Source organism: Melozone crissalis, unplaced genomic scaffold (assembly GCF_028551555.1).
Source record: "Melozone crissalis strain CALT ecotype California unplaced genomic scaffold, PUWL_Pcris_2 ptg000042l_1, whole genome shotgun sequence".
NCBI lineage: Eukaryota > Metazoa > Chordata > Aves > Passeriformes > Passerellidae > Melozone > Melozone crissalis.
In genome coordinates, this window is record NW_026535820.1 from 52,947,954 (window position 1) to 52,962,149 (window position 14,196).

The following is a 14,196-nucleotide window of genomic DNA, read 5'->3' on the forward strand; positions in this document are numbered from 1 at the left end:
GTTTAGGTGCTTACAGAAACAAATGGTATCTTTACTGAGCTGATACCTGACCAGTGTGATGCCTCTCAGGTTCTGATCTGTGCTCAGTGAGATGGGAAAACCTAGTAGGAAACTGGATAAGGGCCCTGAATGCTGCCTTTGACATTGCAGCTAGTTCCCCCAGCAGCATTCCTCAGGGAGCACATGATCGGCATGTGTAAATCCCCGTGACTCAAAAGATAAAACGCTTCACTAGCCCAGGCAAAAAAGGTTACAAGTGTAACTTCGGACAGGATTCAGAGAAGCACTTGGGTGTTCTTTGCTTTGTGAGCACTGTAGGATAAAGGAATAGGACACACAACAGACACAGGATCTGTTGAAAGCTGCCCATCCTAGCTGTGTGTTCAATTCCCTATGTCATGGGAGAGGGAAAGAAGTGGTTGTTAGCTCAAGTTTGGCAGCGACGCAGTTGTAACCTGTTAAAAGCCCACTGCTGTTTGGATTTGCTCTGTGCAGGATGAAAACATTACAATGAAACACATTTTAAATGTAGGAGTCCAGCTTGAGAGACCGGTGCAGAAATCCTTGTTAAAACAGTCACTCAATGTCGATTTTATTACATCATGTTGTAGCAGTATGGTTGCAATTGGTGATTCAATACACACTTCAGCACCTTGCAGGAAAATATACTGTGGGCTGGCTGCCTGTTTGTGAGTGTCCATCCTTTGCTGAAGCCTCAGCTCTCTGGCACAGTCCCAGAGCTGATTTCACACTAACGTGGCAAGAGCCTGGACGTTGTGGGAGCTTTCAGAGTTCCTGTGCACGGCGTGGTGGTTTCTGACGCTTCTGTCTCTAAGGCTGCCCTCGGGGCTGTGCTGAGCCTTGGCCGTGTGGCTCCAGAAGGCCCGGACGGTGCGGATAGCAAGGATGCAGAGCACAAAGCTGGCAAAGTACAGGCAGGAAGCCACGACCCCGAAGAGGCCGACGGCCGCGTCGCCGCCCTGCACGTCGCAGTTCATGGAGGTGTAGCCACGGCGCGCGTAGAGCCGCTCGCGCCTCCTGCACACCTCGGTGGCGTTCACCTGCCTGACAAAGTGCAGGTACAGCCCCACGGCCGCCACGTACGCCAGGCCGGCCAGCAGGCTGAAGGCACATTCGCCTAGCAGCAGCCCCGTCCGGAGCTGATGGATGGGTTTTGCCCCCACGACGAGGAAGACGAGGGTGAGCGTGGCCGCTGTCAAGCTGAAGGCCACCCCGCCGTACACGCAAGGAGCTCTCATCTGGGTGAACTGCATGTCCAGCTCCCTCACCTCCCGCAGCTCCGTGCCCTCAAAGGGGCTGTAGGCTGAATTCAAGTTAAAGGATCCGAAGCCTCCGAGGGACGTGAAGCCTGCAACGGAGGCTTGGGAAGCGCCCACGCAAATCAGCACCAGGAGGTTAACTGTGATTTCCACGAACTTCAAAATGCCTGGAAGGACCAGAACGATGGGAATAGGTGTCAAAACCACATCTTGTGCAAACTGTGGGTGACAGAAGTACACCAAAACCATAGACAGAGAGTATTAATACTGAGATATTCCTCTTGGCTACAGCTACAGAAAAGTACTTGGGAAAAAAAAAAAGAAGAGAAGCCTGAACTCTCGTGGGTACATTTTGGAGGCTGGGCAAATTACTTTTTTTAATTTGTCAGTGTGCTTGATAGATGGATCTTCATGCAGTGAAAAGAAATCCATAAAAATTTTACAGTGCTTGTGTTACTGCCAAGGCAAGTGCACAGTGATTATATTTTGGCCTGTAACTACTTGGCATAAACACACTGAGCAAGAAATATCCAGTATGAACAAAATGCTGAGGCTGCTGCTGACAAAAACCTAGAAGCTTCTAACAGCTTGAAAAATCATGCACGTTACTTCAGTCCTTCAAAACACGTTTACTACTTTAACTTACACCTTTTCTTTTTTTTTTTGTGAGCGAATTTGTTAATTTAAACTTACTATCTAACCAGATGCAACTTTCACTTTATCTTCTTCAGAGATAAAAATCACTCGTAACTCTGAAGAAGTTTCTGATTGCACAAAAAAAAAAAAAACAAGAAAGAAGGAGGGTAAGGAAGCAAAACCCACCTTCTATGCAGAAATAAATTAGGTGAATTTGATACTATGTCATATGCACTCCTTCACACCCTGACCTTCAGGAGAAAGCCTTACAACTTCTGAGTTTGCTCTAGTAATAGTAACCAAGTATCTTTAAGGGAAAAAATACAAACAAAACTCAGAACTGAAAAGGGGAGAAATTACTTATTTTTGTGGTAGCAGCCTCTCAGGAAGCAGCCTCATGTTTGATAAATCTGATTATTCTGTGACAGCTCACTAGGGGTCAGACTAAGATTAGCAAACATGACGGATGTTGAAGCGTAGCACAGCTAGAGTTGCCTACTGGGGAAATGAAAACCCTTAGCGTGTCAGGCGTGTTGCTCCAAAGTTCTGAAGTTAATTACAGAATTGTAAATCTTATTATTCCATTGCTGTCTGACAGCCAAGAATGTAAGATGCTTGACACAGTGGTCCTATAGTTGTCTTTAAAGCAGAGCAGGATCTGTGGTTTGCACACAGACTTTCATTTTATGCTACTAGTGCTGATCCACATGGCATTTCCCTCTTGAGCAATGGCTCAGTTGTTGTCAAGGCTGTATGGGCTTGAAAAGGAAGGGTTGAAGCAGGAACACAAGGGAAATAAACAAATTCCTGTCTTGTGTTGCCAGATGCTTCTAACCAAAGAAAGCCAGTGACAGCCACAATGAAGGATTATCAGATATTCCCATTCTGCCCCTTCTTACTCCCCCCACAGAGGGCTAAGGTAATGAGTCCTTTCCTGCTGCCACTTGCTCTGCACAGGAAGGTAGCATTAGTTAGAGCAGACAAAAATTTTCCCCTTGTTCAAGAGGAACCAAGTGAGCAGTTCTGTGTATGTGCTCTTCAGAAGTGATGCTGATTTCTGCATGGCAGTGTGCCTTTTCTTTGACCCTTCTGCACAACCATTTCTGTGAAGCAGGGCAATATCTGTGCTGGTTACCAAATCTCTTCAGGAGGCTTCAAGTATTTTAAAGGAGGTATTTGTGGAGCTAAACGTAGAGAGAAATTTAACTTTCGGCCCTGGAGTTAGGATTTGGAACTTCTTGTACCAAATGCAAATAATGCAGCCAAAAGACGCATCATTTTTAATAGGTAAAGAGTCATCACTTTACTAGGACTGTTCATAGTATTTTGAATGAGTAGTAGCTGTGCAGAACATTAATTGGAACTCAATCAGGTGGGGATTTTTTCTGCCTGCTCAGTTGAGTTGTACATTATACCTTCCAAATACAGGGAGTCAACTTAGATCCTCAAGGCCCTTAGTGTGACAGTGTTGGATGCAGGAGGGCACTTCCCTTTCTAAAGGCTGACTATTGATTTCATAGATGCTCCAGCAGGAAACAGTTCTTAAAAGTCTACATGGAGGAAAGACCATTTGATTAAGGGAAACATAAATTTTAAGTATGTTTGGCTACTTAGTAGTTGGGAACTCATGATCAGTCAGCTGCTGACTTCAGAATTTCCTTTTCATCTGTGTGTACAGAGGCCCCCTGACCTGCCAAGCATCAATTTTTCCTCTACCTCACCTTGCTAAGCTTTGGAAAAGGCAATTTTCTGTTCTCAAAGTAGTCACTGCCTGCTGCTAACCTCCCCGCATTTATAACTGACCCCAGTCCTCAGTGATGCTGCTCCAAAACTTTCTGTGTGTTCACACACATTCTGTATGCCACCCCTTAACTTTGCTGAGCTGACTGACAACGGGATGACAAATGTGATCAGTGCAGGTCTACTGTATTTTTGACCACAGCAGTAGATGCTTTAAAGGCATTCCTGAAAAATTTCCTTAGACAGGGCTTTCAGGTTGGACAGGTTTTGTATGTACCCGCACATTTGTGACACATGCCTGCTGTAGAATTGATTAGAGTGACTAAACAATGGAGAGAGGTTCAGCAGCAGCTGCTTCACCAATCACTTGTATCATCTGGATTAACTTGGATTTTTTTAAAAGAAAGTGCAAGAACAAAGCCTCCTGTGTTAAAGACAATTTTAAAATGATAAGCGGTATGTAGAATGAATTACAGGTCTATGATGACAGCCAGCTGGGTTTATAAATGTAGCAGACAATTAGTGGAAATGCCTAAGACGTTGTATAATCACCAGGGCTTTGATGGAAATATTAAGCCTTACGGTATGTTCCAACTCTGTAACCCTAAAAGCCTCTTGCAGCCCTAATCTGTGATAGGTACAAGCTCATACAAAATCCTACATCTATATAACAGGATAGGGTATAGAGAGTATACAGAGTATATATATATATAGAGAGAGAGAGAGAGAGAGAGAGAGAGAGAGAGAAAGAGAGTATAGAGTATAAAGTATAACAGGATAGAGACAGATTTGAGAAGTAAGGAATAAAAGGACAGGTAAGTTTTGAATCTTAGCTCTGCCAAGGTATGGTGACACATCCTAGCAGTGACCTGTGTCAAGCAGTGTGCTGCTGTTGGAAAGGACTGAGTTATAAGCCACACTTCTGAGTCTGCCCTGCCATTTCTGCTTTCACAGGCCAGTTAGCCATGTCATCTTGGAGTTATATCTGCAGAAATCAAAAGGTCTTCCTACAGGGAAGTTGCTTATCTCTACAGTAATTCCCTAATCCCATGCAACACTGAATGCATTGCAAGATTTAAGTATAAAATAACCAAAGGGCTGAACAGCTCAGAATTCTATTGGTTTAGTTATTTTTTTCCTTTTTCAGGGTCAACATCTTTGGATTTACCTAAAATGTTACTTATTAGTATTAAAATCAGCACATTTGTATTTGTATTAAAATCAGCACCGTCAATACCGTGGCTTTAGGAACTAACCCTCTCCTTACCGAATAAGTTACAGGAGTCCTGTCAGGGCTCCTGGATTGCTATTTCCTTTCCTATGCCTCTTTCCTGCACTGCTTTTCAGCACTGAAGGTGAGGAGAAGGGCTGCAACCTAGAAGTGGGTGTTGCCAGAGATTTCCAGAGAATTGTTTCATTAGTTCCATAAAATCTAAATCTGCAGTGGATAGTAACTTCAATGTATCCTACTTATTAATTTTGCTTGATTGCAGTTGTCTTTCACTGTGAGTATGCTTCCTGCTATAACCAATGATATAGCCTTCCAATTTATACTATTTACGTACTATTCACTTTTTCTTTCCCTTGCTGGGATATTTCCATGGCATCAACCCATTGAACAATGGTTTTATCTTCTGTCAAATGTGGGCTTGACCATCCAACAAAGCTGACATGTGGGCTGGTTAAGGGTACAGACCCACAGGCAGCTGACTTAAACAGCTCCCACTCATGGCTGGGCAGTCACTACTTTTCTCCCTTACCTCCACATTAGGCCCTTCTAAGAGCTGTTCAAATAAATTGAAAATAGCAGGAAACTATTTAACCCTTTTCTTGGTTTTGTTCTGCAACTTTAGCCTCTTGAGGTGACTCACAGCATGAGATGAGCAATCGTGTTGGCATGAGTTTAGCAAGGGCAGTAACAGCCAGGACTAGAGAAGGACCAGAAACTCCCTTTCTCAGGTGAGGTGAGCTGTTAAATCCACGTGCCCTACCTCATAAGACCACACTGTGGCTGAATGTGTGGTACCCAACAACTCAGCTGTGTACTCAAGTCTCATGTCAGAAGCCCTAAAGAGGAATTTCCATCCAGGCACTGTGGCAGGGCAGCTCTGATGTTCAGGTGAGGGATCATGGTGTGTGTACACACATGTATATAAAGTAGAATGGTCAATTCTTGCTTGTTCCTTTGTTTCTGCAGTTGCCATAAATGAATTTGCAGGACAGACAGTTCTGGCTCTTTCATTTGAACTCCCCTGATTCCATGAGGGCCATACTAATGGAAAAGGCCTTCAAAGTGTCTCCCTCCACTGTATCTGGGACAGAAGTCACCTTCTTCCTCCATGAATGCACATGGACTCCTCCTCCTCTCTCTTTTTGTATCATTCCCTCCTCTTCAGTGAACATCACTGTGTACTTCCAGAATATTCTATGTCTACCACTCTCCATTTTGGCTTGCCTTCTCCCTGGGCTTCCTTTGTAGACCACGTACCACTGGGACCAGCAGGACCCAGGGCAGCCCTGGGGATGTGTGGCTGCCACCCTTGGACACCTGGATCCCAGTGGCAGGGCTGGTGACACACAGGTCAGAGGTACCCATGTCACATCCTATTAGGGGTCGCTCCAGGAGAAGGGAAGAGAGGAGTTAGAAGCTACAACACACATGAAAAATCTTTCTCCAAGCCTTTTTCATTGCAAGTTGTATTTTGTTTCTTTCCCCCCACCCTCTGTTTGGGTAAAAGCTTTCTGCTTTTCAGAGGTAATCTTTATGTTTTTTCTTTTACCCCTCAAAAAGGAGAAGACAAGTATTTTCAACATATATAGCAACTTACAAAAGCAGCAGTCACCCCTGAAAAGGATCCCAAAGGGAGAACTTCTCTTGCCAGTGCAGCTTTGGCATTCCCTAGAGACTGAAGGCACAGTTCAATGCAGCTTCGGTCACCCCTCTGCTAAACTGAGTAGCAGGAGGAAAAAGATAAGGAGAAAGGGAGAAAATTTCAAAGTGAAGCAGGGTTTGGTTCTACTTTTGGAAGGGGACAAAATGTGACAGAAATGGGGAGAAATCAAAACAGAGGAGGAGAACTGAACAAGGAAAAAGAAATGAAGACAAAAGTTGCAAGAGATCAAAAATACAAAATCTGGATGCAAAGATGTTTTAATACCTTTCTTTTAATACCATTATTCCATTTATGTCGAAAGCAAGATCTTACTGACACCAGTAACAAGAATTCAACCAGCTTCACTAAAGCAGAATAAGGGCAATACACAGATTTTTCATAAACAAAGAAATGCCCCCCAAGCCCCCATACCACTATTATTTTTGCAGGTCTCTGTGTTCTTCAGCCAGTGGTGGGACTTAGCTCTCACTTAGTCATGCTAAAATCAAAGGCAGAAAAAAAACAACCCAACCCTAAAACACAAGAATTAGGCAATGTAACACCAACAAAATCTTGGCTTTTCAGAGGACCCAAGGGATGCACATACTCAGAGCCAAATGCATTTAAATTGCACGGATGTGCCCAACACACTTATGCTCATTTGAGATATCCATCTTACTGGAAATCACTGAAAAAATAGTTTAAAACTGGGAAAATGAAATTATTTATGTGCTCTAGAAAAAAAACTTTATTATAACCTTTTAATAATTTGTGTCTCTTTAGTCAAGACAATCACACTGTTAGGAAATCTCAAAGGATGACCAGCCTTGGTTTTAATGACTCAGAGAAGTCTTGCATTCACAGAGTGCTCAGATCCAAATGTATTATCCTGTTTTTTTCTGTGTATCCTCTTCCCTTAAAGAACAACTATCCCACCTGCTCTATTCTTTCTGCTTAATAACTTCCCATCCTGTAAAAAGTGCTGTCCAATTTTCACAGGAAAGGGTGGACTTAAATTGTAGAATTACTGCATCATCCTCTATCCCCATATTTTCCCACCACTGTAAGACAGTTTCAATATAACCCAGCCCTTGCCTGGGAACAACAGCTATGGTTTACTTGTACCCAGTAGTTCTTTAAAGCATCACTTCTAGAATGTTCTTGATTTCTCTCCTGCTAACTGAGCATGAGTCATCTTTCCTAATTTTGGAGAGGGTGGGAAGAAAAGATCTTGCATTAAACTGTAGTATTTGACAGTACTGCTTAAATTTAACAACTGTAAAAGGCTGCATTCTATTTGTAGCACTGGTAGGTCCCTGTATGGTAACCTCACATTCTACATTTCAGGAAATGGCCTTTTTTTCCCTTTTTTTTCTTAATGTACCAATAGCTCTTTCAAGTAGTAAACAAGTGTCTTGGTATTGAAACCAGCTTGCAGGAGTTTTTTTAAAAGGAGTTCAGAAAACAATGAAACGTTCTTGTTCCGTAAGCCAACTTTCCATGGCCACTCCCTCTGTTTGAACTGAAACTGAGCCACCTTTAGAAAGTACAAAGATTGGGGTGTTATTGCTCTTTAAGTAATCATAGCCTGGCTGAAGGTGGGTCAGGTTGGAGGCACCTGTGAACCCAAGCTTCTCATTCACTTCACTAATTGTACGTTGTCACACTTGGTGAGCAACATTCCTGTCTGGGTGGATTTTTCTCCTTTCAGAGAGCTAGGATCACTTGCTCAAGAAATAGAGCTACATTCAATAGATAGTCTGTCTGCTGTATCAATTGGCTTTGTGAGCCACTTTTAAAAGAGAAGAGTTCCCTTTGTTCCCATAATTTGGGTCAGATGTAGGGAAGAAAAACCTGAGGTTCTCTCACAGGAAAGATGCTGTAACTCTTCTGTAATGGCAGCGAGCAAACCTAAGATTTGCCAGTATGGGAAGCATGGGCTGGAGTCTAACACACACCTAACAGCTAACAGCAACTTCGCCAGCATCTTCCCCTGCCAACTCCAGTGAGTCTTCTCAGTTGCAGCTCTCCCTTCTCTAAAAACAACCGTGTACATGTTAGCACAATGCCAAAAGGTGGATGAAAATAATTTCATATGAAAACGTGGGCAGAGTGAAATCCCAGGTGTTGGCAAGGCAACAGTTTGCTAAAGGTAGGATTTGGCATCTGCAAGTAGTGTAGCTCTCCTGAGTGTTTTTATAGAGCCAACTGCTCAAGGCTGTTTGTATTTCACAGTGAAGAGGACTGAGCTCCAAACGAAATACTTTAACATCAGAACAGGAAGGAAGGTTACCTGCAGCTCTGCTGCTGTATCTTGTTACTCTGCTGCTTTAATTAAGCATTTTGAATAACTGGGATTATTTTAATCTGCACAGCTCCATCCAATTCCCACTATTAATATCATCTGTCTTCACAATTAAAAGATTAAAAAACTTGATGGCAACTTCAGCCTGTTAGTCACGCTGTATTTAAAATATACTTTGTAAAAGATAGAAGGGGAAGCTGTCTAATTACAATGAGACTATAAGGGACCTTAGTGCTCCCTTCTTAGGCAGAAATACATGGAAACACTGCCACAGGAACAGTGTTCAGCAGCTTTGGGCACAATTTAAAGGAACCAAGCACAGCACACTGTGGGGGCAAAATGTGAAGGTGGTGACTACAAAACACAACAGTTTCTAATTCTTTTGGGTGCTCCCACAGGAATATAGGTGTCTTGCATTGCCATAAAGATGCAACGTGCTGCTGAATGTACTTGTCAAATGCTTGTTTTCACACACAGAGTTACCTGCACTATGCACATTTAATGACCCTTCAGCGGTTTTGGATGTGCATCCCTGAAGGAGATTACTTCAGACCAATGCCTCTTGCAGACCACTATTCTCCCCCAACATCTCCACGGCACTGAAAGCAATACGAGTCCTCCACAAAATGTCAAAATGTTTTCCCCCTCCTGCTCCCATGTCTGACTCCAGGAGGAACAGTATCACAACAGAACACAAGAAACAACAGCAGCATTATGGCTGAGAACAATGGCATAACTCAAAGCGAGTTTTTATTTGTGTGAACCCTGTGTCTTGGCTAACTTCTCATCTCAGTATTTTTTTCTACTCTATGAGTATTTCCCAGCATGCATAGCTCTAGGAGAAAAAAAACTGACTGTGTTTTGTAAAAACAAAAGCTTATAGATGTTTACATTTGAATTAATGCCGGCTTGTTAGTGCATGAATGTATCCTGGAGAAAGTCATTGTTACTCCCTAATTCTGTTTCCTCCTCCAAAGAAATTCAGTTTGATATTTCCTCCTGGCTATGCTTGAAATTGGAGACTTTTCATGTTGTTACAAACCATAATGCTGTCTTTTTCTGAGAGGAAATTGGTCTGAAGGTTTTAACAATTGTGGATGTTAGAATGTAGGCTAAAGGCATGATTGTTTGGAAGTGCCTACAATATGCTTAAGAAATCTAACACTATTCAAGGAGCAAAGCTGCATTCATAGCAGCAAAGAACAGGGATTCAATTATACTTGCTCCCTCACAAACTGTTTCGTAACCTTTTCAGTGTTGTCTCCCTTAAAGACCAAATGGGTTGAAAAAAAAAAAGAAAAAAAGTTATTTGCTCAGGAATCATGACCAGCACAGTACAATTCTACAGAAAGCAAAAGCACAAGTAATTTTCTGAGTCACATACTGACCAAAGATGGCAGAAACTTAATTTTATGTTTGCTGTTTAAGAAAAACTACAGGAGGCATTATCCAAGAATTGCATTGCTCCACTTCTTTCACACCAATATAATAAATATAATAAAAAGAAAATTAAAAGTTTTGAAGGTCAAGTGACCAAATATCTGAGACCAATTTATTATCAGCAATTCACTCCTGGGTTCAACTCAGCTTTTCCTTTCCCTGAGGTGAAGGAAGGCAGCCAACCTTGAACACTTTTTTCATTCCATCTGCTAAACAAAAGCACTGAATCTGGTTATATTTTAAGTATGTCTAGGGCAGTTATTTGAAAGGCAAAATGATTACTAATTTAGGTTTTCTACATAGAAGAGAGAACTACATACATTTTACTTGCACTGTGAAAAGCAAATTGAATGCTTCCTCCTGACAGAATTTCAGCCTTAAGGATCCCCAGGTCAAAAAACTCTTGCTGTTTTCAACATGTGCTGCTTTCAGTGGCATATGTAATATATTGTGTGTAAGCAGTAAGAAATGGCTATTGCAAGCAGCAGTTATTTAGTTAATGAAAGGTTTGTCTTTATCACAGTTAATTTCAAATTCCCATAAATTATACAGTGCATCTAGGCAGTTTGATAAGTCTATAAGCTGTCCCCTCAATCTGCTTCACTACTGCAGAAACAGAAGGTGGCACACTTCTGTTTCCACTGCCTTTTGATCTGTAACCTGCAGGCCCACAAGTGTAGCTTTCCTATGTAAAATCACCCAACATATAGAAACTAGACATAAAGACAGCATAGTGGGGAACAGTCAGAGTTTTACAGGGAAGTCACTTAAAAGAATCAGAAGATAATATGAAGAAATGACACAAGTTAAATGACCCAAGCTCCTGTGAGATAAACAATCATTTCACTGGTTAGCAGTGGTTAAAGGATAATAAAAAGGAAGCAGCCAGTTTTCAGGCAACTAGAGTTAAGGGAGCAATCTCTGGCTTGTGCTGCCTGTCACCAGTGTGCCCATGTTGGCAGTGCAGTGGGAGGGCATTTGCAGAGTTGCAAATCTTGTTGAAGACACAGGGACTACAGGACAGGCATTTTCTGGGGAGAGACAAGCACTTCATTTCGGCTCTACTTTGTTCCAAAGGACAGAGTGCCTGCTAGTAGTTACAGCTCAGCCTTTCATTTAGTTCTATCCAAAGAAAATACAGTTTGTGCACCCTGGGTCTGCTCTGCAATATGGCCCAAAGACCTGCAAGGGGAAGTTCCAAGCATGTTCAGCTCAAAACTACATACCAAAATACTGTGGTGGATGCACAGACTAATGAACTGAAAAGATTGAAAACTGAGATGGTGAAGTCTGCTTTAATAAAAATAATCATAAAAATTTCTTCATTCTTGCCAACAGTAAAATTGGTAGACTGCTAAGAGCTCAAGCTTTGAATGAGCAATTAATGAAATCAGTGTTTAATAAGCAACCTCCACCTCATGGTTGTACAGAAATACCCCCAAACAACCAATGCCCCTGTGGACAGAGCACACAGATGGGTTCTAAGCAAAGCATTTCCATTTCAGGTAGCTTTCTTTGAAAATATCAGCTCAGTGTTCACTGATAGTCAAACACCACACAAAAGGTAGGAAGCATTAGAATAGGATTACAGAACCAGAGCCTTTAGGCAGATGTCTGATTCTTTCTGGAATTTATAGGGAATTTTTACTGCATTCTGATCAGCCTATCTCAAAAAGGTGTGGTAGACCTGGAAAAGGTATAAGACTGGAAAACTGACCAAATATTGTTCAATCTGTGAAGAAGCAATAGGGGCACAGGGAAAAAGGAAAGACTTCATTTTAAAACCATAAATCTCATAGAGAAGCTGAATATATGAGATAATCACTACATATTTAGAATACCATCAGAATCAGAAACACCTTCTTTTAAACATTCTAAGGAATGAAACAGTAGTACTTCAAGTGAAACTCTGGAACTCCTTATCTTAAGGTAATGTGAAGGTCAAACATTTAAAAAAGCGATTCAGCAGAGAATTAAACCAATTTCATAGGCCTGTAAAGAGGTATTAAACACAACAGATGTGAGTGCAGTCTTCCAATTCAGGAAATTCCACCAATCCAAAGTCTGGAGTCTATTCCAGAAGACAGCTTACTCTCTACTGGTCCAAACTTTGATGGTCCTCCTAAGTTTGTACTTTAGTCCATTTTTTGGGGGGAAGAGTGATGAAGTGCCTTGTATGATGCAGCACTGCTATCCCTGTGATCCCACATGAATGGCTTTGAATAGGTATCCCTCATATAATATTTTAACAGACTTTTTTCTCCTTCTGTTTTCAAGATGGAAGGATTAAAAAGGAGCAGATTGTTTTGAAGTTTCTTAGATGGTATCAAATGTTCCTACCAGCAAAAGGGGTCAGTATCAGTTTTTTCTTCCACTATATTTGGGTTTATTGTCCTAATGTGGTTGTGGGGGGAAAAAAAGGGGACAGGGAATAGGGAGGGACTGGGGTAATAACAAAGACAGGAGAATGAGGTTCTAAAGCATCCTAAGGTCCTAAGCTGTTTAAAGGATCCCTAAAAAATCCAGCTGCTTATTTCTCAAATTCAGCTTGAGTTTTTTGGGATATAGCTGGTAAAAACATGGATGAAGGGGGAACTATCTGGGTGAAGCAAATACTATTCATAGCTCTGGTTGTATAGAATTCCTCTCTAGTTTGCCAAACTGCTTTAGCAGCTTGCTGAACTGCTCAAAATGCATAAAGAACATAACCTAGGTCTTTGTCTGCTAGGCAAAAGATAAAAGCCCCAAAGCTCAACTACTTAGTGGACAGTCAAAAACTGAGGTTCACATTTCAGTTGTTGCTTTGGGAAAGACTGTGTTTCATCACTTGATTTCCCAGCCTTGTTTGAGTCTAGTTTATATTAAAATTATGGTGATTGGGAAGGGGAAATTTCACCAGAGTGCTGATAAATCACTGGGAAAAGAAGGAGATGGTTAATAAGTATTTACAGGAAAATTTCATGCTCTAAAGTGTTGCATTCTCCAAAGTACTGACTTCTTAGTAAACAATCCATGTTGTTCATTTACAGCATCTACCATAACTACAGGGAATACAGAATTCTGCAAAACAATTCTAGTAAAGTCTGCTAAATCTTGGTACTTCCAGAAACTAAACAGGAGAGTAACATTCTCACAATCTTATCAACCTTCAATATATTTTATTTTTTGAAATAAGTTTGCTAATAAAAGAGTTTATTTTCTGCATGATCTCTTTTCCCTCCTCCACTGCAAGCTCAGACATGAAATTTTTGGAAAACACTGCGCAATACCTGGGGGAGGGGTGGGAGTAAAATCATCATTGTCAACTGATGTATCCAAAACTAGGACATTTAAAAAATCTTAATTATGCTTAATGCACTGAAATAATGAAAAGCAAATGCAGGGGGAAAACCCCCCAGATATTGATATTAAGCTATCCATAAGTCCAAGCAATCAGTGAAACTGGAAACTAAAACTAACTTGCCACTCCATTTTTCTAAAGCTCTGATAAAATAGGACATGGAGTTTTATGCAGCTTTTCAGACAAGTTAAAATAATTCAGTTTGTTTAAAGAAGAAAGTGATGATACAATTTTATAATAGATAAAATATCAGTATGGCTCCATGTAATTAAACCTTTACTAATGTTTGCAGTTACATCTGAAAATGAAAACCAAACTGCATACTAATACACATATTTTTAAGACAAAATAGTTCATCTCACTCTTAAAATTATTCACAGATCCACATGCAGAGAAATACTAAATTGATTGTGCTACTTAAGTTTCCTACATGGAGTGAAGAAATAATCTAACATTATGTGCTTTAATTTACTTCCAACAGCTAATCTCTTCACTTTTCTCTCTACTGGAGGACACTGAAAGTCTATTTATAGACATCAGCCAAAGATTTTGCACCTAGCTGCAAATTCAACTCAGACTGCA

The 14,196-nt window shown here is 41.2% G+C and overlaps 1 pseudogene; it reads right to left on the reverse strand.

The window, feature by feature from the left end:
* Positions 1-746: 746 nt before the first annotated feature.
* The window catches only part of LOC128942769 (MARVEL domain-containing protein 3-like), a 36,785-nt pseudogene continuing 23,335 nt past the window's right edge, over positions 747-14,196 (reverse strand).